Source organism: Tursiops truncatus, chromosome 20, assembly GCF_011762595.2.
Source record: "Tursiops truncatus isolate mTurTru1 chromosome 20, mTurTru1.mat.Y, whole genome shotgun sequence".
NCBI classification, from domain to species: Eukaryota; Metazoa; Chordata; class Mammalia; order Artiodactyla; family Delphinidae; genus Tursiops; species Tursiops truncatus.
In genome coordinates, this window is record NC_047053.1 from 45,267,267 (window position 1) to 45,293,110 (window position 25,844).

The window sequence follows — 25,844 nt, forward strand, 5'->3', positions numbered from 1 at the left end:
GATAGAGGGAAAATTATTTTCCCTCCCATATACATGCAGTGGAATAGCATTCAGAAATATAAAGGAATGAACCATCAACCCATGCAAAAAACATGAGTCTTACACATATATTGCTAAGTGAAAAAATCCAGTCTGAAGTGCTATACACTGTATGGCCCCATTTATGACATTCTGCAACAAGTAAAACAGAGAGATGGTAAACGGGTTATGGGTGGGAGACTGAAATATTCCATATGATACTTTAGTGATGAATACCTGCCACTATGCATTTGTCTAAACCCATAAATTTTTACAGCCCAACAAATAAATCATAATATATTTAATTTTAGTTATTTAGGATATGAGAGTGCCACAGGATGCATTACAGAATTTAACAAAAACTGATTTAGAAATGTATTAAAAAATAACCTCACTGTTGGTGGTGGGACAAAAAGTGCTGACCTCGGTAACTTTGGAAATAAATGGAATCTGTAGAATAAAGGTAACAGTGGACTCTACCTTAACAGTGGACTCTATTTTATGTTTTTGTTTCTTTTTAAAAAAATTTTATTTATTTTTGGCTGTGTTGGGTCTTCGTTGCTGTGCGCGGGCTTTCTCTAGTTGCGGCGAGCAAGGGCTACTCTTTGTTGCAGTGCACGGGCTTCTCATTGCAGTGGCTTCTCTTGTTGCAGAGCATGCCCTCTAGGTGCGCGGGCTTCCGTAGTTGCAGCACGCAGGCTCAGTAGTTGTGGCGCACGGGCTTAGTTGCTCCGCGGCATATGGGATCTTCCCCGACCAGGGATCGAACACGTGTCTCCTGCATTGGCAGGCAGATTCTTAACCACTGCACTACTAGGGAAGTCCCTAGACTCTATTTTATAAAGTTATTTCCCTGGGGGTAGGAGCTAAGAATGCTGAGACCACTGTATTTGTAATCTGGAATGGAGCAAGCGATGAATTCAAAAAATGACAGATGGTGGAAGCCAGGTTTCTCACCATTGGAGTAGGAAGTTACAGATAAGCAAAGGGAGAAGGTTACAATATCCATGTAATAATGGATCAGGTTGGTGGCATTTATGTAAACTCATCTTTAGCTTAACATGGATACAAACAGTTCCATATAGAAATGTTTATAGATCTTCCCTGATGGCGCAGTGGTTAAGAATCTGCCTGCCAATGCAGGGGACACAGGTTCAAGCCCTGGTCCAGGAAGATCCCACATGCTGTGGAGCAGCTAAGCCCATGCACCACAACTACTGAGCCTACGCTCTAGAGCCCGTGAGCCATAACTACTGAGCCCGCGTGTCGCAACTACTGAAGCCCACGTGCTCTAGAGCTCGTGCTCTGCAACAAGAGAAGCCACCGCAATGAGAAGCCTGTGCACCGCAATGAAGAGTAGCCCCCGCTCGCCGCAACTAGAGAAAGCCCGCGTGCAGCAATGAAGAGGTCCCAATGCAGCCAAAAATAAATTTTAAAAAAATGTTTATAATTAGGTGTATACATATAAGTTGGAATACATATTTCAGTGCATTATCAGCTGGGTACATTTAGCTTCCAAATGTAAGTTTGTTTTTTTTTTTTTAATGGGAGATCTTTTGTTGTTGTTAAATATTTACTTATTTTGGCTGTGCCGGGTCTTAGTTGCGGCACATGGGGTTGAGGACTTCCTAGTTGTGGCACGCATGTGGGATCTAGTTCCCTGACCAGGGATCGAACCCGGGCCCCCTGCATTGGGAGTGCAGAGTCTTACCCACTGGACCACCAGGGAAGTCCCCAAAGGTAAGTTTTTTAATACCATCCTCTAATAAAAGGAATCAGGGCTCTTTGAAGAAATGGCTGCTACTAGGACTGAGACACTAAATATATGAGCCAGGATAATGTTGAATTATCAGAAAGTAAAGAAGTACCAAGAAAAAAAAAACCTACAAGATGTTTTCATTTGACATAATTCCACAAGACAATGAAAAAAGCTCTCAATATCCAAAGCAAGAATGAATTAAGCACCCAAATACTGTAATGATGAATTATAACCACAAGTATAAAATAACTATTCAGGTGCCCACACTAGTAAAATAAATGATTACAAACATTCTTATGAATTGGGTTGAATAGAAATGTCCTATGCAGAAGAATTCCAAATAACTGATGTAGACACACAGCCATCCATCAAGGAGGTAACCCAACCCTCTTCTGAAGTGTGGGTTCTTCCTAAATAAGACATACAGTATGGACACGGGAAGAATAACTTCACAGGGAAAACTGATAAACACGACCTCAGCCATGTGACCAAAGTTAACATGAACGGTGATAAGTTGCCTTGAGAGCCTGCTCCCTTGACATAAAATGATGAGAATGCACTTGACCTCTCTGACCTAACTTCCTCAAAACGCATAAACCCAATCTAATCATGAGAAAAACACCAAGTAAATCCCAATGCGGAACAGTCTACAAAATACCTGACTAGTCCTCCTCAACCCTGTCGAGGGCATAGAAACAAGGATAGTCTGAGAAACTGTCAAAACCCAGAAGAGCCTGAACAGACATGATGACTATATGTCATGTGGTGCTCTGGATGGGATCTGGAACAGAAAAAGGTAGAACAAAGGGAACCAGAATAAAATATGGACTTCAGTTAATAAAAAGGTATTAATATGTGTTCATTAATTGTGACAGGTCTGTAGGAAGCTAAAAGGGAGGGAAAATTAAAAGTCAAATAAGAAAAAAACCTATTGTATCAAACTGGAAATATAGAGGAAATGGGTGATTTTGTAATAAAAACACATTAACAAAATGATTCTAAAATTAGGAAAATACAAACATACCAATTAGCCACCCAGGGACCTCTTTCCCCTGCTGGTTCTCCTCTCATTTTGCTGGAGTTTCCCTCTCCTGGACAGGGAAGGAACAGGAACAGAGATGTCCAGCAGCTCCCCTACAATCTGACCCCACCCAGTGTCTTCACCTCCACCCACCATGACGCCCTGAATGAGAACACCCTGCGAGAGGGAGTCTCAGGGATTACTGATTCTGATGTGTAAGCTAGGACTTTTCTGATTCCAATGACACACTTACTGATGTAAAAATAATAAATTTCTTAATGATAGAAATATGTATTTCTACTTGCAAGAGGCAGTTATGGCAGTGGTTTTGGGCCTGGTGGGACAGGGGCTCACACTCTCATAGTGTGACCTGGTCCCTTTGTCCTACTAAGTGACTTTGTGGTGGCCCCATCCACAGGTACAGTCTCTATCTCTGCATCAGGGGCCTCCAGCAACTCCAGGCTGACGCCCACTCATGTCCATTCTACTGGGAAGGGTCTCTCCTTCTTTAGGTTCCATGAAAAGTCACAGCTTTAAAGACCTTTGCTCAGCTTGGGTCACATTCTCATCCTTGAACAAGAGGATGGAACATGGGACTGGCTAGACATGGACCATATACCCATTTTTGAGGTGAGTGGAACATGGGATCAACCCTCTGCAAAAGTGTGGACTGGAAGCAGGTGGGATGTAATTCCCAAAAGCTGAGATGCTGAGAATAGATGCTGGGTTGGGGGAAGCAGCAGATTCCACATCACCGACAGCCCACTGCACAGGACAGAATCTGAAGTCCAAGGAGGGAAATGGTTCACTTAGGGTCAGGGGCTGTGGCCACCCTTCCAGTGCTCTTGCTGTCCTCCCAGGATGGCAAGAAGCTCTCCCACTTGCTGAAAAAGCAACTTTGTTGTTGTTGGGAAACTCAGGGCTCCTGCCTTGGGCATCGGGTCCACACATCTCAGAGATTGGTCAAGAATAGCCTGTGTGTCCTCGGAAGGCACAGAGATCTCATTCCTGTCCCTGGGAGGTGGAAGCCCAGGCATCATGCCCCATGTTCACATTAATCACCCACCCATGAAGAACAAATTTGCTCATTTTCCAGTCTCTTCTCTCTACAAAAAGTAGAGAAATTATTACTCAATGAAACAGTGGGAGTCTCAAGGATTATTTTATACCACGCTAACACAGTTGGTGGCTTTCCAGAGACCACAGGGTATGGGACAGGGATGCACATATCTCCCCAACAATATGGCCTCAATGTGAAACTGTCTGAGTCCCAGATGCTTCAATACCTTTTTTTTTTTTAACATCTCTATTGGAGTATAATTGCTTTACAATGGTGTGTTACTTTCTGCTGTATAACAAAGTGAATCAGCTCTACATATACATATATCCCCATATCTCCTCCTCCTTGCGTCTCCTTCCAACCCTCCCTATCCCGCCCCTCTAGGTGGTGCTTCAATACCTTTGATTCTCAATGGATATGAATGTCAATCTTGGTTACAACCAGAAGGTTGAAGGATTGCAGGGCCACAGTCTGTGTATGGTTGTCATGACCAGGGCCACACTCAATGTTTGGAGGGTTATTACCTCTCTTGGCAGGCTAAGAGGCAATGAGGGAGGAGGCATTTGTTTCAACCACATGGATACTGGGAAGTGAAACATCCCAAGGAACTGTCTAGGATAACCAGGTAGCTGTTCAATTACCCAGCAGCACAATTGGCTCAGTAATTGGCCACAGGGGCTTGAGGGGCAAAGGCTGACCTGAGCTGGAGGACCACGGATGCCTCCCTGGATGCTCAGAGGCCAAGGGCTGTTCGGAGACTTGACTGTTTTTACACCCATGCAGATGGAACAGAGGATCCATCCAGTCCCAGGAGGGCCCCACCAGCCCTCAACAAGGTAGCACCGATGGGCCGGCAGCTTGATGCACCCAGTCCTGTATAAATCCACACATGTCTAGAGAGTACCTTGCATGTCAGGGCTGCGCTGGACTGTGGCTGCTCAGACAGAGTGGGGCCAGCATCCCTTCCCAGGTGGGAGGGTAGAGGGAAACCCTGCATGACCTCTGAGACCCTAAGTACCCTTGACTGAGCTGAGTTCAATTTGAATCAGTTGAGTGACCAGAGCAGACATTACATTCATCTATCAGGGCCCAGGGCTGGAGGGGCAGAAAAACAATGGCCTAGCTCAACCTTGATCCTCACCCTGACACTGATCCCAATCCTAAACTCGGACCCTGACCCTAAACCCTGACCTAACCTTAACCCTAGTGCATACCCTAAGCCTAACCCATACCCATACCCGTATCCCACCTGTATCCCAATCCTCACCCATACCCTAACACAATGAGACCAAAACCATAAACCTTAATAAAGAAAACTACAACCGTGACCAAAACCATAAAATAGTCATTAACCATACATATGTCATAACCGTAAACCATAACCCAGCCCCAGCCCCCGCAAGTCTCAGCCCTAACACTAACCCTCCAAACCACTAACACCAAGCCAAATCTAACCACATCATACAAATACATCATAAAAAAGAAAACTACATCAGTATAACTTAGGAACGTAAGAATCCTCCACAAAATAAGAGCAACATGAAAGCAAAAGAATATTAAACGGATAATGCCATAAGCGTCTCTACACCAGAAATTTCAGCTTGTTCAACATATTAAAGCTAAGCAACGTATTTAAACCACAATAAAGGTGTGAAGTAAAAACACATGATCAGGGCTTCCCTGGTGGTGCAGTGGTTGAGAGTCTGCCTGCTGATGCAGGGGACACGGGTTCGTGCCCAGGTCTGGGAAGATCCCACATGCCGCGGAGTGGCTGGGCCCGTGAGCCATGGCCGCTGAGCCTGCGCGTCCGGAGCCTGTGCTCCGCAACAGGAGAGGCCACAACAGTGAGAGGCCCGCGTACCGCAAGAACAAACAAAAAAACAGAAAAACCCCCACATGATCCTATCAATTATTGCAGAAAAAGCTATAATCAAAATCCAGTGCTATTTCATGATACAAACACTCAAAAGTAGGAATAACAACCTAAATGTCCATTGATAGAGGAATGGATAAAGAAGATGCATACATATAAACAATGAGATATTACCCACCTGTAAAAGAGAACGAAATAATGCCATTTGCAGCCACATGGATGGACCAAGAGATTGTCATACTGAGTGAAGTAAGTCAGAGAAGGACAAACATTGTATGATATCGCTTATATGTGGAATCCAAAAAAATGGTACAAATGAACTTATTTACAAAACAGAAATAGAGTCACAGATGTATTGGTATATAGATAACAGTCTTATGGTTACCAGAGGGGAAAAGAGGGGGAAGGATAAATTGGGAGATTGGGATTGACATATACACACTACTATATATAAAACAGATAACTAATAAGGACCTACTGTAGAGCACAGGGAACTCTACTCAATACTCAGTAATGACCTACATGTGAAAAGAATCTAAAAAAGAGTGAATATATGTATATGTATAACTGATTCACTTTGCTGTACAGCAGAAAGTAACAACATTGAAAATCAACTATACTCCAATAAAGTTTTTTTTAAAAAGTAGTAATAAAAGGATATTTGTTCAGTATGGAAAAGAGTAGTACACAAAGCCACAGAAAACATCATACTCAATGTTAAAGCCTGAAAGATTTACTCCTGAAATCAGGAACAAGGCCAGGAAGCTGGCCTTCACTGCTGTTACTCAGTAGTGTACTGGAAGTTCTAACCAGAGTCTTGAGGTAAGAAATAAAAGGCATCCACGTGTGAATGGAAAAATTAAAGCTGTGTCTATTCACAGAACACAGATCACATCTTGTATATAAAACTTCCTATATCAACAAAAATTATTTGAGCTATCAACTAATTCAGCAAAATTATAGGACAAATTATCAATTCACGAAAATCTATCTTATATGTGTACACTAGCAATAAGTGATCTGAAAAACAATTTATGAAAACAATTCCATTTTAAATAATGTCAATATTAATATTTAGGAATATACGTGATCAAGCTATGACTTGTTTTTATGTATGTAAAGTTGTTTGTATGTTCGAAATTACTGGGAAGTAAGTTACTTTTCAAAACGCCCTGTCATTACCATGCCAGAAAAGCAGAGAAAACATCAAACTTCCATATAGAGGCCAAGCCTTACCCAGATCCAGTTCACCCAAAGTCCACATGGAATTTACAGGCACTGTGGGAAGATTAGATTAGGAGCCACTATGTCTTTGGTGTTGTGGATGATCTGGATGCAATAGAAACAGTGGGATTTTCAAGTTTCAATTTTCTACATCATCACACCAAAAAAACTATTAGAACTAATACATGAATTCAGTAAAGTTACAAAATCAATACACACACGTCAATTGCATTTCTAAACACTAGTAATGAACCATCAGAAAGAGAAAGAAAACAACCCTATTACAATTGCATCAAAAAGAACAAAATACCTAGGAATAAATTTAACCAAGGACTTGAAAGACCTACACACTGAAAACTTTAAGACATCGATGAAGAAATTGAAAAAGACATAAATAAATGGAAAGATAGCCCCTTCTCAAGGAATGGAAGAATTAATATTGTTAAAATTTCCATTCTGCCCAAAGCAACGTACACAGTGAATGCCATCCCTACCAAATTTCCAATGGTATTTTTCACAGAAATAAAACAAATCATCCTAACACGGCTTCCCTGGTGGCGCAGTGGTTGAGAGTCCGCCTGCCGATGCAGGGGACACGGGTTCGTGCCCCGGTCCGGGAAGATCCCACATGCCGCGGAGCGGCTGGGCCCGTGAGCCATGGCCGCTGAGCCTGCGCGTCTGGAGCCTGTGCTCCGCAACGGGAGAGGCCGCGGCAGTGAGAGGCCCGCGTACAGCAAAAAAAAAAAAAAAAAAAAATCATCCTAACATTTGTGTGGAACCATAAAGGACCCCAAATAGCCAAAGCGACCCTGAGAAAGGAGAACAGGCTGCAGGCATCTTGCTCCCTGACTTCACACTATATTGTGAAGCTACGGTGGCCAAAAAAGTGTGGAACTGGCACAAAAACAGGCGCAGGGACCAGAGGAACAGAACAGAACCCATAATTAACCCCACACAGATGGGGTCAGTTACTTTGCGACAAAGGGGCCAAGGACACACCAAGGGGAACGACAGTCCCCACAATAAGCAGTGCTGGGAAAAATGGACACCACATAACTCATGCCGGTTACACTGCACACAAAACTGACTAAAGGGGCTTCCCTGGTGGCGCAGTGGTTGGGAGTCCGCCTGCCGATGCAGGGGACACGGGTTCGTGCCCCGGTCCGGGAGGATCCCACATGCCGCGGAGCAGCTGCGCCCGTGAGCCATGGCCGCTGAGCCTGCGCGTCCGGAGCCTGTGCTCCGCAACGGGAGAGGCCACAACGGTGAGAGGCCCGCATACCGCAAAAAAAACCCAAAACCAACCAAACAAAAACAAACAAAAAACCTGACATAAAACGCAGTTTTCCACGTTAAGCCCTTCCTGGGGGGCGTGAAGACGGACACCTCTCCCTCAGCAGTCAGTCACACACACAGAAAGCTTCTCCTCACTTCTCCTCACCTTTTCCTCCTGGCGTCTCCTGGGTCGTCAGGAAACGCAGCTCCTGTCAGCATGGACACAGCCCCGTGTTGTCCTGAAGCCCAAGCCCCGGCGAGTCTAAAGGAGACTCAGCTCCTGTCAGCAGAGACGCTGACCCGGCCACCCCTGCACAAGCTCTGGCGGCGCCTGAGGCAAACTTCTGTCAGCTGCGCGCAGAGCCAAGACCGGTGGTAGGCGCGTGCGCCGTGAGTCAGAGAGGCGGGCTCAGTCTCCTCTGTGGTCAGTGCGGGACAGGCAGGCTGCACCTGACTCACAGTTCACTGGAGACAGCGCACCCTGCTGGTAGAACGGCTGAACCCACTAAACTGCAGAAATTCAAACTGAAATGGAGACAGTGTCCTAAAACTTTTCTAAAAATAGTTAAGGAACAATTCATTGGACATCATATGGCATGAAATGACGCAAACTTCACAACTTACACCAAATTCATTCAAAATTATTCATAGACAAACTTAAAATGCAAAACTATTCAAAATTATAGAAGAAAACAGAAGAAAATCAATAGGAGCTTGGGTTTGGTCATGTAGATCATGAGCTTTGAGTTTTAACACACAACACAAAAAGGCAATCCACAAAGAAAAATAAGGACCTCTGTCATCACAAAGCTACCTCACACCTCAGGAATCACAACAGACGATTCCCAGAATGAACTGATTTGCAGGAGGCAGCATGCCTGCAGCCCTCAGCCCTCAGCCCCCAGGTGGTGCACCTTTCATAGGAGAGATTTATTTCCTGCTTTCCAGGAGACACAGAGAATATGCAAAGTGTCTCTCTTGCATGGGTCTTTTCTTAAGTAACATTAATTCAAAAGAATTAATATGTCATTAAGACATATTTAGAAGTGACCTGCTCTGGGCCCTAACAATATATACATACATACATACATATAAGAAAGAGAGAGACAGAGAAACAGAGAGAGAGAGAGGCACTGACAGACAGAGAAAGAGAATGAACGCAAGGGAGAGGGATTGAGTAGAAGTCACAGACTTTTCATAAATCAGTCTTCATGTTAGAACCCAGTCACAATGTCCATGCACCCTGGAGGGGTGGGGATTACACAAGGACGTTTGACCAGGAGGCACCACAGAGGCTGAGATGAGACACTGGTTCCTGAATCTAAACATAACAGGAGGGCTTCCCTGGTGGTGCAGTGGTTAAGAATCCTCCTGCCAATGCAGGGGACGCCGGTTTGATCCCTGGTCCGGGAAGATCCCACATGCCGTGAAGCAACTAAGCCCGTGTGCCACAACTACTGAACCTGCACTCTAGAGCCCATGAGCCACAACTACTGAGCCTGCATGCTGCAATTACTGAAGCCCACACGCCTAGAGCCTGTGCTCCGCAACGAGAAGCCACCACGATGAGAAGCCCGCGCACCACAATGAAGAGTAGCCTCTGCTCACCACAACTAGAGAAAGCTGGCGCACAGCAACGAAGACCCAACGCAGACAAAAATAATAAATAAATTAATTTAAAAAAAACAGGAGAACCTGGAAGGTTGTATGCCAAAGGGGACGATGTCTGAATTTTATTTAATTTCAACCCTCCCACGGTGGAGGAGGGATGGGAAACAGGCAGGAAGGGGAGTGACCTTCCCTAGATCCCAGAGCAGACCCAGGCCTGTTTCAGTTGTATTCTGTGCTACGCCAGCCCTTTACGTAATCCTTCCTTTGCTAAGTCTCTGCATGAGCTACATGTGATACCAGCCCAGGGGTTTTACAGGCACTGTAGGTGTTTATAGTTCTATACACGTGATGGACTCCCTAGGAAGTAGCTGCTAGAATGACCTCCACTGTGCAGGTGGGAGATTGGGGAGTTCCTGAGAGGCACATGGCTTGTCAGGGCCACATCACTGGGGAGGAGGAGGAGCCAGGTCTGAAAGCAGCTGTGTCCTCAGCTGGGGTCCTGGCTGCACCCTGGCCTCCCCAGGGCTGTGGAGTGGGCTGTGTTGGTGTCACTGTGCATGGACATGGCATGGGGGGCCGGTGAGCACTCAGCAGCCCAGAGGTGCCCTTGGGGAGCTCTGTGTAAGGAAGAAATCTGGGTAAAGGGACCCTAGGAAGCGACCTCACTTCCCTGGCAATAGAGCCCAACACAACTTGGAACCTGAGTAACTAGGCACCCACATTCTAGAGAAGCCCCTACCCGGTTCACTTGGTTGGAGATGCTCAAACGGATATGTTCTGCTGCGTCCCAATATCCTGAGGACATGGTCTCAGGAAAGTCCACAGTGAGAGCCTTTACTGACGCTCCAGACATTTGGTCAGGTCTCACCCCAGATGCCTTTGGCCATTTGCCCAGAGGGACCCAAAGGTAACAAACGGAGGCCCAGGGCAGGCCAGCCTAGGCCAGGCCACCACTCTGATCCCACCCAGGTAGCCCTGTGTCCCCTCCCTGTATGTGTGGAGGTGGGGGATTTACGTGGGGTAGGTCTGCCTCAGCAAGAGCAGGCTGATGAGTGGTCAGAAGCCTGGTGGGCCGGTCATGTCCACACCCCAGGTTAAAGCTGGCTGGGTAGGATGTGGAGAGCTGGGGCAGTGCCCTTCTGCCCAAAATTTACCCTAAGCCCTCCAAATGTATCTCTTTCCTCCTGGGTGGATATCTGAGCGGACACATGTCTGTGCCTGATCGGGGAGCAGAGGTCAAGTGGGCAGAAGAATCAGTGATTATGGCTGGACAGGGCTCTGATACCTCTGGGCTGGGCCGGGCCGGGCCGGGCCGGCTGCTGGTCACTGTCATTGCAGAGCCCCACTCTGCAGATAAGCGAGGACTGGTCGACGGGGACTCCCAATCCATCTCCCCAAGAGAGGGGGCCGTGCGCCACACTGCCAACGAGGGCCAACGCAGGCTCCCATTGAGTGTGGCCATGGAGGGTTCTCCAGAACCAGGACCCAGAGATGAAGGCCTCCTGCCCAGACACCACCCAGGCCACTCCCCAGGGTCCTGTCCCCAGCTTACATGCAGCTCAGCATATCTGGCTCTGACCTGGAGCACCGTGTCAACCTTCGCCTGAGTCAGCTGGAGGCCCTAGAGCCTCTCACTGTGGCAGAGCGCAAAGGAGAGAAGGGGTTGGGTGCGTGTGAGTGTGTGGGGAGGGGTGAGTGCTGGGCTACACAGGGAGGAGTCCCTACAGGCTGGTGTTGGGCCAGGAGCAAAGACTGGCATCAGACCACCCATCTGGTGGACTGCAGTCAAAGAAGACATCCTGCTATGGGTTCCTGGGCTGGGACTTCTCTGGAAGGCTCTGGGAAGATTTCTGTCCTTGGAAAGGCTCGTGAAAAGGCAGGCCTGTGGGTAATCTTTTCTTTTCTCACAGCTCCAGCAGGAGACCCAGAGCCAGATGAGGATCCACCACCTGGGCAGGGAGAACCTGCAGCTGCTTTTGCAGGAGTCCCAGATCCAGATGTTAATTTACCACCCCTGCAGGGAGAACCTGCAGGAGACCCAGCGCCATTTCCGAAATCACCAGCCCCATGGGCAGAGCCAGATCTGCAACCACCATCACTGTCAGCTCCAGATTTATACCATCAACCCTCCCCCGACCTGAAATTTACTTTACTTCCCCTGTCGTTGTTTGTGTTTGGGTGTCTTGTAATTTTATTGTTTTCTTTCACATTATTTATGACACCCTGTACTTTAAGTGTTTTAAGTGTAAAATAATAAAATTTAAACTTTTTTAATTTTAAACTGTGCGATTCAGGGGCCTTAAGTACATTCACAATCCTGTGCAACCACCACCACTGTCTAGTTCCAGACTGTTTCATTCCCCAAAATAAAATCCTGTATCCAACGCATGCACTCCCCATTCTTCCCTCCTCCACCCTCTCACAACCCCTAATCCTCTTTATTTCTCTGTTTCTTTACCTATTCTGGATGGTTCCTATAAATGAAATCATACAAAAGGTGGCTTTTGGTGTCTGCCCACATATTTTAAGAGGGGACTGGTGAATTTTTGTTTTTATTTGAAATAGCATTTTTGTTATTTGAAAGGGAAGTCTAGATGGATTAAAGATGAGATGTACAAGATTTTAGTAAATATGTGCATAATTTCGGGGTAGACACTGCTGTTTTAAGTGTGACACCGGAGCCAGAAGACAGAAGGGAAATGCTTAGCTTCTCATGTGGCAAAAGCAAACCAACCAACCGACCAAGAAAGACGCCTGGAAAGACGAATCACAAACTGGAAAAGCATTCCCCATGATCCAAGCCCAGAGAAAGGTTGAACATCCCTGTAGTCCAAAAATCTCTCAAAAATCAATGTTCTAAAAAGAAACAGAGCAAACACACATAATTTCAACAAGAGGCCATGCGTACGGCCAATATATCTTAGAGATGCTTGACCACTCAGGTCAGGACACACGCAAACATAAATTCTATGGAGACAGTGTTGGTCACCATCACACTGGCAGGTTTTTAGTCTGGTGACCACCAGCCCTGGTGACAATGTGGGGAAGCAAAGGCCCCAGCAGATCCCCTAGAGGGAAGAGTGAATGCACAGTCCTCTAGGGGAGAACAGTGTGCACGACCCATCAAAGTTCCACAGGTATATCCCTTTACTACCAGTGCTAATCCTTAGAGTTGATCCCACTGAAATTCCTGCACAACTTTTCAAAGATGGCTTTTCAAGAGTATTCATCACAGCACTGGTTGAAATAGTGGGGAATTGTAAGCAACACTAATGTTCATGGAGGGGGAAATGATCTATCAGTTCTGGTCCACATAGATGAATGAATGCTGTGCAGTTGGGGAAAGTGGGTGCAGGGTCTCTACCTGATGACAGAGGAGAGAGGGGACTTCAGGGTTCTTTATGTGGGATGCACGTAGACCAACCGTCTGCATCCAGGATCCCATCTGTAAGACTACATACATCTGAAATCAACGTAGATGTAAATGAATCTGCTTTTGTGAGAGTGAGAGAGACAGAGATAGAGACAGAATGAGACAGAGCCTGAGAGATATGCACCAAACCACTCATGACAGTCACCTCTGGGGGTGGGATTTGCAAATATCTTCTCCTTAGGTGATATTTCAATTTCTTATAATGTGTGTGTATTACCTTTATAATTCCAAAAAGATTATAATCACATGTGCTCCATTCATCACTCATCTATGTAGTAATTAAATTACATTATTTCATTTTTATTTTTAAAAGATTTACTACAAGGATAATAAACATTTATGAGAGTAAAATAATGAATTCTAAAGGAATTAAGAATCAAGTAAAGAACAAAATCTTTTGGTGACTCAGTTTCAGGCCAGCTAGGTGGCAGGACATGGCAGGGTGGGGGCAAGTTTCTCCAGGAGGTTATGTATGTTCTGAATCAGCATCCACTGGAGGTGAGGAAGGAAGTACAAGACCTGTACACTGAAAACTACAATAGCTTGTTGAAACAAATTAAGAAAGACCTAGGGACTTCCCTGGTGCCGCAGAGGTTAAGAATCCACCTGCCAATGCAGGCGACACAGGTTCGAGCCCTGGTCCGGGAAGATCCCACATGCTGCGGAGCAACGAAGCCCGTGCGCCACAACTACTGAGCCTGCGCTCTAGAGCCCACGAGTCACAACTACTGAGCCTGCCTAGGGCCCGTGCTCTGCAACAAGAGAAGCCTCCACAATGAGAAGCCCGCACACTGCAACGAAGAGTAGCCCCTGCTCACCACAACTAAAGAAAGCCCGCATGCAGAAACAAAGACCCAACACAGCCAAAAATAAATAAAATTTTTAAAAAAGATCTAAATTAATGCAAAATAATCCCATATTCATGGATCAGTAGGCTTAAGTCTATTAAGATGGCAATACTCCATAAATAGACCAAAAGATTCAAAGAATCCCTACCAAATTCCCAGGTTGTGTTTTGCAGAAATTGACAATCTAAAATTCATGTGGAAAATGTAACGGACTCAGAATAGATCAAGGAATCTTGAAAAAGAAGAACAAAGTTGGAGGTATGGAGAGCCAGGCGGAACCCTATGGTTGGTATAAAAACAGTTTAAGCTGAAGATACGTGAGATTCAACACATGCAAGAAAAAAGCCTTCTTGAAACTCCCCTTATCGGAATAAAAGCTGAAACTTCTTAAAATGACCATGGCCATAAATTCCCTCTTCAGAGTGGCTTCTCTTCCCAAAAGAGAGACCAAGAGTAAACCTACCATAAATCCTTCTGCAGGGTGTTCTATGACCCTGAAGAAGATACAAAGATCACGCATCCTTGTACAGACAAACACTGTCACAAACTTTCTCATTGTTTTCCAAAATACCCGTTTGTATTCCTGGAGAAACCTATCTGTTCTTCCCATAGAAGCCAATTCTACCCTCTCTGTTTCCCCTATTAAGTTAGGTTTATAAGCCTTTAACTTTCACCATTTATCACGTTAGTTACTTTTTTGGTTGGCTGTCTTCTGTAACTTTAATTTACAAGCCCTAGCCACTAATCCTGAGAAGGCGGAGGAAAATTTTCTGCTCCCTCACAGTTTTGGCGAAAACAAAGGGAAGGCTGGGACACACCACTCACTCCAGAGGTTGTGACGGGATCTCAGGATGTCTGAAAGAACTAAGAAAAGGTAAAAATTCTGACCAAGTCAGCCTCCCAGATATCTGCTCTGAACGGGTCAACTTAGGGCAGTAACAGTCTCTCCTTGTCTCCTTTCCATTTAGACTGGTAGGAGGAAACACTTGGAGGGACTACTTCTCTGGGTGTTGTAATCTTGCATGACCCTCAGTTTTGGGGTCCCTTCCCTCCAGGCACAGCACTGCTTTCCCTTTTGCTCTATTTGGTGTCCTGGGAGCTTGGCTTGGATGCAGTATGTTCTCTCTATGGCTTTTCTCCTGCGGGGAACACCGCTTGTGTACCCTGCATCCGTAGACAGCCAATTGTCACATTTGGGGCCTCAGAATTTGTAGCTGGCTGACCAGAAATGTGGGCTGCATCCCACTTGAGGCTGATGTCCTACCTATGGAGGCTGCCAGCTCTTAGGGGTTCATCTAGTCTATTTCTTTTGGCTGTCTTTGGGAGTGACTCACTAGATCATGGGGGATGCCTTTTTTACCCTCTTTAGTGACAACTTTTTGTCCATGGTTAAGCAATAAAATGGCTTACTGGATTTGTGTCATGTTTGGAATATACATTTGGAGACTCCCTGGGAGGAAAAAGAGAGTTCAATACTGCCAGGAGAATTTACTGGTTGCTTTGGCCAAATACCTGATAAGACGATATTTGCAAGGATTTTTTTAAAAGGTTCTCACCCTAAAACAAATATCCTATTGAAACCTCCCAGATGATCAAATTAAAAGAAAGACAAAGGAAGATCATGGTGAGCCTAAGAACACTTCTTTAACAAAACAAAAGAACAGGGCTTCCCTGGTGGTGCAGTGGTTGAGAGTCCACCTGCCGATGCAGGGGACACGGGTTCGTGCCCCGGTCCGGGAAGATCCCACATGCCGTGGAGCGGCTGGGCCCGTGAGCGATGGCCGCTGAGCCTGCGCGTCCAGAGCCTGTGCTCCGCAACGGGAGAGGCCACAGCAGTGAGAGGCCCGCGTACCGCAAAAAAAAAAAAAAAAAGAAGTTGAATGGGCACGTCAGCCTCTTGATGTTATCATTGAGTGGGATATGCAATTCTTTGAAGAATTAAAAGCAGCCATCCTTGCTTTACTAATCTCATCGATACAGAAACAGAACTGTGGTTCTAGGAGGAATTCAAAGCCCACCCACCCATCTCACCGATATCAAAGCCTCTACTTCCTTCTCATGTCAGGTCATTAGAAAATGAACTGTCCTACACTCAAGAAAGAAGAAAAACTTAAATAGTAATTGCCCTACACCTCTGATAATAAGAAATATGCCCCCAGAATTCCTTCTTTAAAATGCTTACATCCTTCCTCAGGCCCTTCTACCAGCAAGAGCTGTGTTCTCCAGGTCCTGCGAACCATGTCTTTATTATTTCTTTTTTTAAATTAAATTTATTTTTTTATACAGCAGGTTCTTATTAGTCAACAATTTTATACATATCAGTGTATACATGTCAATCCCAATCACCCAATTCATTACACCCCCACACCCACCCCCTGCCACTTTCCCCTCTTGGTGTCCATACGTTTGTTCTTTACATCTGTGTCTCAATTTCTGCCCTGCAAACCGGTTCATCTGTACCATTTTTCTAGGTTCCACATATATGCGTTAATATACGATATTTGTTTTTCTCTTTCTGACTTAACTTCACTCTGTATGACAGGCTCTAGATCCATCCACGTCTCAACAAATGACCCAATTTCATTCCTTTTTATGGCCGAGTAATATTCCACTGTATATATGTGCCATATCTTCTTTATCCATTCATCTGTCGATGGGCATTTAGGTTGCTTCCATGACCTGGCTATTGTACATAGTGCTGCAATGAACACTGGGGTGCACGTGTCTTTTTGAATTATAGTTTTCTCTGGGTATATGCCCAGTAGTGGGATTGCTGGATCAAAAGGTAATTCTATTTTTAGTTTTTTAAGGAAACTCCATACTGTTCTCCATAGTGGCTGTATCAATTTACATTCCCACCAACGGTTTAAGAGGGTTCCCTTTTCTCCACACCCTCTCCAGCATTTGTTGTTTGTAGATTTTCTGATGATGCCCATTCTAACTGGTGTGAGGTGATACCTCATTGTAGTTTTTTTTTTTTTGATTGTAGTTTTGATTTGCATTTCTCTAATTATTAGTGATGTTGAGCAGCTTTCTCAAGTGCTTCTTGGCCATCTGTATGTCTTCTTTGGAGAAATGTCTATTTAGGTCTTCTGCCCATTTTTGGATTGGGTTGTTTGTTTTTTTAATATTGAGCTGCATGAGCTGTTTATATATTTTGGAGATTAATCCTTTGTTTGTTGATTCATTTGCAAATATTTTCTCCTATTCTGAGGGTTGTCTTTTCATCTTGTTTATGGTTTCCTTTGCTGTGCAAAAGCTCTGAAGTTTCATTAGATCCCATTTGTTTATTTTTGGTTTTATTTCCCTTACTCTAGGAGATGGATCAAAAAAGATCTTGCTGTGATTTATGTCAAAGAGTGTTCTTCCTATGTTTTCCTCTAAGAGTTTTATAGTGTCCAGTCTTACATTTAGGTCTCCAATCCATTTTATTTTTGTGTATGGTGTTAGGGAGTGTTCTAATTTCATTCTTTTACATGTAGCTGTCCAGTTTTCCCAGCACCACTTATTGAAGAGACTGTCTTTTCTCCATTGTATATCCTTGCTTCCTCTGTCATAGATCAGTTGACCATAGGTATGTGGGTTTATCTCTGGGCTTTCTATCTTGTTCTATTGATCTTCTGTTTTTGTGCCAGTACCATATTGTCTTGATTACTGTAGCTTTGTAGTATAGTCTGAAGTCAGGGAGTCTGATTCCTCCAGCTCCGTTTTTTTCCCTCAAGACTGCTTTGGCTATTTGAGGTCTTTTGTGTCTCCATACAAATTTTAAGATTTTTTTGTTCTAATTCCGTAAAAAATACCATTGGTAATTTGATAGGGATTGCACTGAATCTGTAGATTGCTTTGGGTAGTATAGTCATTTTCACACTATTGATTCTTCCAATCCAAGAACATGGTATATCTCTCTATCTGTTGGTATCATCTTTAATTTCTTTCATCAGTGTCTTATAGTTTTCTGCATACAGGTCTTTTGTCTCCCTAGGTAGGTTTATTCCTAGGTATTTTATTCTTTTTGCTGCAATGGTAAATGGGAGTGTTTTCTTAATTTCTCTTTCAGATTTTTCATCATTAGTGTCTAGGAATGCAAGAGATTTCTGTGCATTGATTTTGTATCCTGCAACTTTACCAAATTCATTGATTAGCTCTAGTAGTTTTCTGGTGGCATCTTTAGGATTATCTATGTATAGTATCATGTCATTTGCAAACAGTGACAGTTTTACTTCTTCTTTTCCTATTTGTATTCCTTTTATTTCTTTTTCTTCTCTAATTGCCGTGGTTAGGACTTCCAAAACTATGTTGAATAACAGTGGTGAGAGTGGACATCCTTGACTTGTTCCTGATCTTAGAGGAAATGCTTTCAGTTTTTCACCATTGAGAATGATGTTTGCTGTGGGTTTGTCGTATATGGCCTTTATTATGTTGAGGTAGGAGAACCATGTCTTTAAATGCAAACATCCAAGGATATAAGTGTAACTTGAGGGTGCCTTTCTTTTAATTGTGCTTCTTGCTTCCTGTCATAAAGTATGAGCCATTTATTTCTTCACCTGAAGTGCAATTAACACTCCCTCCCCCCCCAAAAAAGTGCAATGCTTTCTTCCTTTGCATGCCCAACCATTGGAAAGTAACCTAGTTCACTAAAAGCACTATCTGAGACTGAAAAGGAAAAGGCTAACTGTAGACAAACTGGATATTTTATCCACTCAGATTGGCTTTAAAAAACACCAAGATGGACACATGGTATTTCCAGAAGTTGCTTTGTTACAGACTTTGGTCCACAGCCTCCATAAGGTTACATATCAGGGCAAATCCAAATCTTAAAAGTCTTCTCCACAAATATTAGTAAAAAGCTTTAGTTCTCACTAAGCAAGTAATCTTTCTTGTTTCATCTGCCAGAAACACAATTCAGAGCCTATTATTTTATATAAACTGATGATTATATTACTCAGTTTTACTGACTCACGGCTAAAATTTTGCAAGAAAAAAAGATACTATATCTATTTGCATTTGTCTGTATGATTATGGACGACTTTTATCACAGCAGGGGGTGCTCCTCAACCAAGAACCTAGGAGGGTAAAGGGAAAATTATTTTTCCTCCCATACACGTTTTCGAATACTATTCAGAAATAGGAGGAAATAAACTATCAATCCATGCAAAAAACATGGATGAATCTTACATGTATATTGCTAAGTGAAAGAATTCAGTCTAAGGAGGCTACACCCTGTATGACTCCATTTATATGACATTCTGGAACAGGTAAAACAGAGAAGGTAAACAGGTTATGGGGTGGGGGGTTGAAATATTACATATGATACTTTAGTGATGGACACCTGCCACTATGCATTAGTCTTTTCTAATGGATTTTTACAACCTAACAAGTAAATCATAATATATTTAAATTTAGCTTTTTTATGATATGGGAGTGTCACAGGATGGAACAGAGAATATGACAAAGAATCTAACTGATTTAGAAATGTATGAAAAAAAAACTCACTGTCGGTGGTGGGGCAAAAGGTACTGACCTAAGTAACTATGGAAAAGAACGGAATCCATGGAACAAAGGCAAAATGTAGCATACACAAATACTGGACTCTGTAAGTTCTTTCCCATGGGGGTATTAGCTAATAGTGAAACTACTATATCTGTAATCTGGAATGGAACAAGAAATGAATTCAATGAATGACAAAAAGCCAGGTTTCTTATCATTGGAGTGGGAAGTTACAGATAAACAAAGGCAGAAAGTTATAACATCCATGTAATAATGGATAGATTAGATTTCCTCAATTTTAAACACTTTTCTGCATCAAAAGGTGCTATCCAGAAAGTGAAAACACAGCTCACAGAATAGAAGAAAGTATTTCACATGATATATCTGATAAGAGTCTGTTCTTCAGAATATATCAAGAACTTTTACAAATCATCAACAAAAAGACAACTCAAGTTTTAAAATGGAAAAGAACTTGAACAGACTCGTCTCCAGACAAGAAATACAAATGGTCAACAAGCACATAAAAGATGTCAAACATCAATAGTCATGGTGGAAATGCAAATTAATACCATAATGTGATCCCCCTTCACAAACACTAGAATGGTTATAATCTAGAAAAATGAAAGTATCAAATGTTAGCAACAATGTAGAGAAATCAGAACCCTCAAATATTGCTTGTGGAAATGGAAAATACTGCAGCATATGTGTACACTAGTTTGGCATTTCCTCAAAAAGATAAAAAAAATACAATTACCATAAGCTTCAACAAACCCACTCCTAGATATAGACCCTGAAGAATTGAAAACAGGTGTTCAAACAAAAACCTGTACATTAATATTCATAGCAGCACCATTCACAATAGCCAGAAGATAGAAATGACTGAAACGTCTATCAAAGGGTGAATGGATAAACAAAATGGGTAGATTCATAAACTACCCTATTATTCTGCCATATAAAGGAAAAAGTAAAATGGTGCTGCCACTATGGAAAATAATATGGCATGTCCTCAAACACTTAAACAGTTAGTGTATGATCTGTCAATTCCACTTCAGGGTATATACTCAAAATATTTGAAAGGAGGAAGTGGAACAGATATTTGTACAACCATACACATAGCAGCATTATTCACAATAGCCAAAAGGTGGAAGCAACCCAAGTATCCATCAATGGATGAACATATAAACAAAGTGTAGTATATACACAAAGGGACATGATTCAGCCTTTAAAACTAAGGTAATTCTCACACACGGTACATGTGGATGAACCTTGAAGTCACCATGCTAAGTGAAATAACTTAGTTACAGAAGGACAAGTATTGTACAATTCTACTCATATAAGGTATCCAGAGATGTCAAATTCAGTGACAAAAAGAATGTGGTTGTCAGGGGCTGAGGGCAGTTAGTTAATGGATACTTGGGGGAAATGAAAAAGTTCTAGAGATGGATGGTGAGAATATTTTTACATTATGAAGGTAGTTAATGCCACAGACCTATACACTTAAAATGTTTACATGGTAAATGTCATGTTATGAATTTTAATCACAATGAAAAAACTGAAGTACTGATACATGTTACAACACAAATGGACATTGAAAACATCCTTAGTTTAAAAAGCCATACGGAAAAGGCCATCCAGATCATACTCATCTTGTGTGCTTTAAATCCATCAAGGTTGCAAAAATAAGTAAAAAACTCAGTAACAGTTCCAGAAAAAGAAAACTGGATCACAATGGAAAAAGATGTTTTCAAACAGTTGGGACAGCTGGTACAAGTTGAAGTGGGCCTGTGGATTAAATTATAATGTCTTCTCATGCTCTATGTCAACAGCAGAGCCTAACAGGAGGAAGAAAGACTTCCTCTTCTTTTCTAGCAAGAGCTTAGCCAATGAGAGACCATCACAACTCAGCCAAAGAAAAGCCATGACTCTTTGTTTACTATGGTCCTCTCAACTTCCTTTCCCCCCGCTATAAGATTTCCCCTCTCCATTTTGCTTGGGACCTTCACGTGGCTCACCATGGTTGCAGACCCTTGAAGTGGTTGTAATTCTTTGCTGATTGTGAATAAACCCATTTTTGCTGGACAAATAACTGATAGGTCAACAGTGGTCATGTGCAAGCTCTGGAGTGCCACCCTGCTCCAGGGGCAGCAGGCACAAGGGTTTGCCCCCTGCCCATATTAGTGTTCAGAGTAGCCAACTCCGGATGGACTTGACTCCCAACAGGAAGGTATCATGCCTGTTCCAGGCAGAAGGTAGATGTCTGGGCAGTAACTGTTCAAGGGGAAGTGGGACAGGGTACCTGAGGTCTCCTAGGGCTGCCATTCCCTGGGGAAGAGCCAACTCTCCATCTGTTGTGGGTCTGAGGTCACAGGTCCTTAGCTGTGAGCAGTGTTGTCACTTCAGTCTGATCTCTGCACAAACTTTGCCCATTTGATTTTTTAAGAGTTCCATTCTGGTAGTTCCTCCCCAACTGTTTGTAGGCTAATTGGGCAGTAAAGGCACAAGTGAATCCAAAAGGTCCTGTGCCATCTGCTTCTAAAGTGCAGTCGCAGGTATTTGTCAACAGAGCTGAAGACTGACAGAAGGCCCCCAAAGGGAGGAGGAGATCCTTGTCAGCATTTTTGTCCCCCCTTGCTCCCCAGGCACACCCAGCAAGGCAGCATTCACAGTCCTGTTGAGTAACTCTGGAAGGGCGTGAAGTGTAACGATCATGCTTAGTAAGCCCTGGAACCTCCTCTTGTTCCCGTGCGCCTTTCCCTGGGTGACCTGAGCAAGGTGGCAAATCTCTGCTGCAACCCAGCAATCACATTACAATTTGGCAGCTCTCCAAACTCTGCTTAAATTTTAAAAGCTAGCACAGCTGGGTTTAGTTTTACCTCTCTGCATGTGGGAGACAAGAAAAGTATTTATCTTTTGAAACTCAGATTTTTTAAAAAAATTTTATTTATTTATTTATTTTTTGGCTGCATTGGGTCTTCGTTGCTGCATGCGGGCTTTCTCTAGTTGCGGTGAGTAGGGGCTACTCTTCGTTGCGACATACGGGTTTCTCATTGCAGTGGACTCTCTTGTTGCAGAGCACAGGCTCTAGGCACGAGGGCTTCAGCAGTTGTGTGTCACAGGCTCTAGAGCGCAGGCTCAGTAGTTGAGGCGCATGGGCTTAGTTGCTCTGTGGCATGTGGATCTACCCAGACTAGGGCTCGAACCCATGTCCCCTGCATTGGCAGGCGGATTCTTAACCACGGCGCCACCAGGGAAGCCCCAAAACCTCAGATGTTAATTTAAATTGTATTACCAGGGTTTTGAGCTGGCAAGTAAGATGACCAGCAGAACGACAGTGGGTCGGGAGGGTGAGGGTTTTGTTCATGGGATGTATCCATCACCTTAAAGTCCAGACATCTCACAGGACTCCTTTGCAAGACATGACCTAAACAAGACATTATTATCAGACTGAAGAGAATCGGACTCCCTGCAGCTACAGGGAGAAGACAGACTCTTTTCTCCTCTTGCTTTCTTTCAGCAGCAAGGCCAAGTGCTGGAACGCTTCAGTCTACCTAAAGTAAAAGCTCCCAAATTTATAATACAGAAGGGAAAAGGCAGGCTAGAATTACCAAGAAATGAAATATATTGTAGACATATTAATGATTTGCATTTGTATCTGCTAATATCTCTGCCCCCCCCCCCCCACAGTTGAGGTTTGGGGAATTTAAGGATGTGGGCAGGGGTAGATGAAGCTGAACACTCCCTGGGCCTCAGTCTTCCATCTGTAGCCTGAAGGGGGAGGGAGTGGCCAGGCTGCTCTCCTGGGTGCTGCTACTCCCCCACTCATGCGCGCGCGCGCGCGCGCGCGCGCACACGCACACGCACACGCACACACACACACACACACACACACACACACACACACCAGTATGAGCTAGCTCAGGACTCTGAGACCTTCTCCCTCCTCTCTGAGCCCCCACCGCTGCCCTGCCACACAGTGACGGTTTAGAAGGTGGACAAGGGGTGGGGAAGAAGAAACCAGATGTTGTTGTTATAAGCCCTAGTTTTGGAAGGTAAGGGGGAAAAATGCTAAGAAATTCTTCTGAAATTCAAAGCCCAGGGACTCAGACTCACTATAAACAACTGAGATTTAATTATTAGATTACAGAATGCTTTCCCTACCCAATAGCTTACCACCACATCAACAGGCTCCAGTATACGAACAATGGATTACAACGGGGAGAATGCCAGGACTCAGACTCTATGTAAGAAAAGTTTCTAGAGAAACCTAAAGACAACAAGAGGCAAAAATAAGGACACCAGAGGACACTGAAGCCTCCAACACTTACGGCTACAGCAAACATTAAACACAGCCCAACTCCTAGTAGAGTTAATGAAACCTCACACTGAAGACCCATTTACCTCAGTTCCTATTACCCAACACAACATGTCCAGCTTTCAACAAAAAAATTACAAGGTACGCCAAAGGCAAGAGCACACTGTGGAGAGACCAAGCCAGCATCAGAACCAGACTTAAGATAGGGTACAGATACTGGCATTTTCAGACAGAGAATTTAAAGTAAGTATGATTAATACAATAAGAGCACTAGTGGAAAAATGAGACAATGTGCAAGAACAGACGGGTAATGTTAGCAGAGATGGAGCCTCTGGAAAATATCAAAAAGAAATGCTAGGAAAAAAATACAGTGACAGAAATGAAGAGATCTTTCAATGAGCTCATCAGTACACTCAACTTGGCCACGGAAAGAATCAATGTCAATAGGTCAATAGAAATCTCCAGGCTGAGATGCAAAAAGAAATAAAGAAGGAAAAAACCCAGAACATCCAAGAACTGTGGGCCAAAATTAAAGACGAAATACATATGTACTGAAACACAAAGACAAAATCTTGAAAACAGCAAGAGAAGTATGACCTGTCAGATACTAAGAAACCCCAATAAGACTAACATCTGACTTCTCATCACAAACAATGGAGGCCATAAGAGGGATGACAGATTCAAAGAACAAATCATTTTTATGGGGAAATTTCTAGCTTTGTACCTGTGCAGCACTAGAACATACCTAATCCTTGTGTCGTTAAAAGTTCAGTCTCCATCACTCTGGTCTAGAGCTGATATGGCACCCCATGGGAAAACATAGTATTGTGGTTATTGGTACCACCTTTCCCCCTTACAGCTGTGACTTTGAGTTTTTTCTTATTTTCTGGCACCTAGGGATGACTCTTTGGTTCTTTAGAACTTGGCTCTGTGTGTATGTACTGCTTGGCATTTATAGGAATATTTAATTGAAAAAGAATAAAAAGGAGATTTTTTTTTTTTTTTTTTTTTTGCGGTACGCGGGCCTCTCACTGCTGTGACCTCTCCCGTTGCAGAGCACAGGCTCCGGACGCGCAGGCTCAGCGGCCATGGCTCACGGGCCCAGCCGCTCTGCGGCACGTGGGATCTTCCTGGACCAGGGCACGAACCCGTGTCCCCTGCGTCGGCAGGCGGACTCTCAACCACTGCGCCACCAGGGAAGCCCTAAAAAGGAGATTTTTATATATATAAAAAAAGAAATACATATGTACTTGGAATACCAGGAGAAGAAAGGGAAAACTGAGCACAAAAACTGAGAACTGAGAACAAATATTTGAAGTAATAATGACTGAGAACTTTCCAAAATGAATGACAAATACCAACTCTTATATACAAGAAACTCAGAGAATACCAAGCAGGATAAAACACAAACAAACTACTCCTAGGCATATATTCAACCTTTTAAAAAAAAAAAAAAGACAAAGAGAACATCTTGAAAGAAGCCAGAGAAATACAATACACCTATAGACGAACAAAGATAAGAATCACAATGGACCTCACATCAGAAAACCTGCAAGCAAGCAAGTAGTGGAATGACATATTCAAAGTGCTGAAAGAAAAACCCTCACCAGCTTAGAATTCTACATACAGTGAAATTATCCTTCAAAGGTAATGGAGAAATACTTCCTCAGACAAACAAAAACCAATGGAATTAATTGCTAGCAGACCCGTCCTTAAAAATGTTAAAAGAAGTTCTTCAGGCAGAAGAAAATTTATTTATTCAGAAACTTAGATCTATATTAAGACATGAAGGGCTTCGCTGGTGGTGCAGTGGTTGAGAGTCCGCCTGCTGATGCAGGGGACACGGGTTTGTGCCCTGGTCCGGGAAGATCCCACATGCCGCGGGGCGGCTGGGCCCGTGAGCCATGGCCACTGAGCCTGCCC

At 43.7% G+C, this 25,844-nt stretch overlaps 1 long non-coding RNA gene and 1 other non-coding gene across 5 annotated transcripts in view; both read right to left on the reverse strand.

Annotated features, from left to right (window-relative positions):
- Positions 1–11,843, reverse strand: part of LOC109551419 (uncharacterized) — a 19,427-nt gene extending 7,584 nt beyond the window's left edge. Inside the window, exons 1-3 of one of the 4 annotated variants that reach the window (XR_004523647.2) lie at positions 8,397–11,843; positions 6,968–7,060; positions 5,910–5,971 (exon numbers count right to left, since the gene is read on the reverse strand). This is a non-coding gene — a long non-coding RNA (uncharacterized lncRNA). The remainder of the gene's footprint in view (positions 1–5,909; positions 5,972–6,967; positions 7,061–8,396) is intronic. The other 3 variants (XR_004523648.2, XR_004523646.2, XR_004523650.2) reach the window with 3 other exon arrangements.
- TRNAG-CCC (transfer RNA glycine (anticodon CCC)) lies at positions 1,675–1,747 on the reverse strand. The gene has a single exon. It is a non-coding gene; the product is annotated as a tRNA-Gly (tRNA).
- Positions 11,844–25,844: the final 14,001 nt, after the last annotated feature.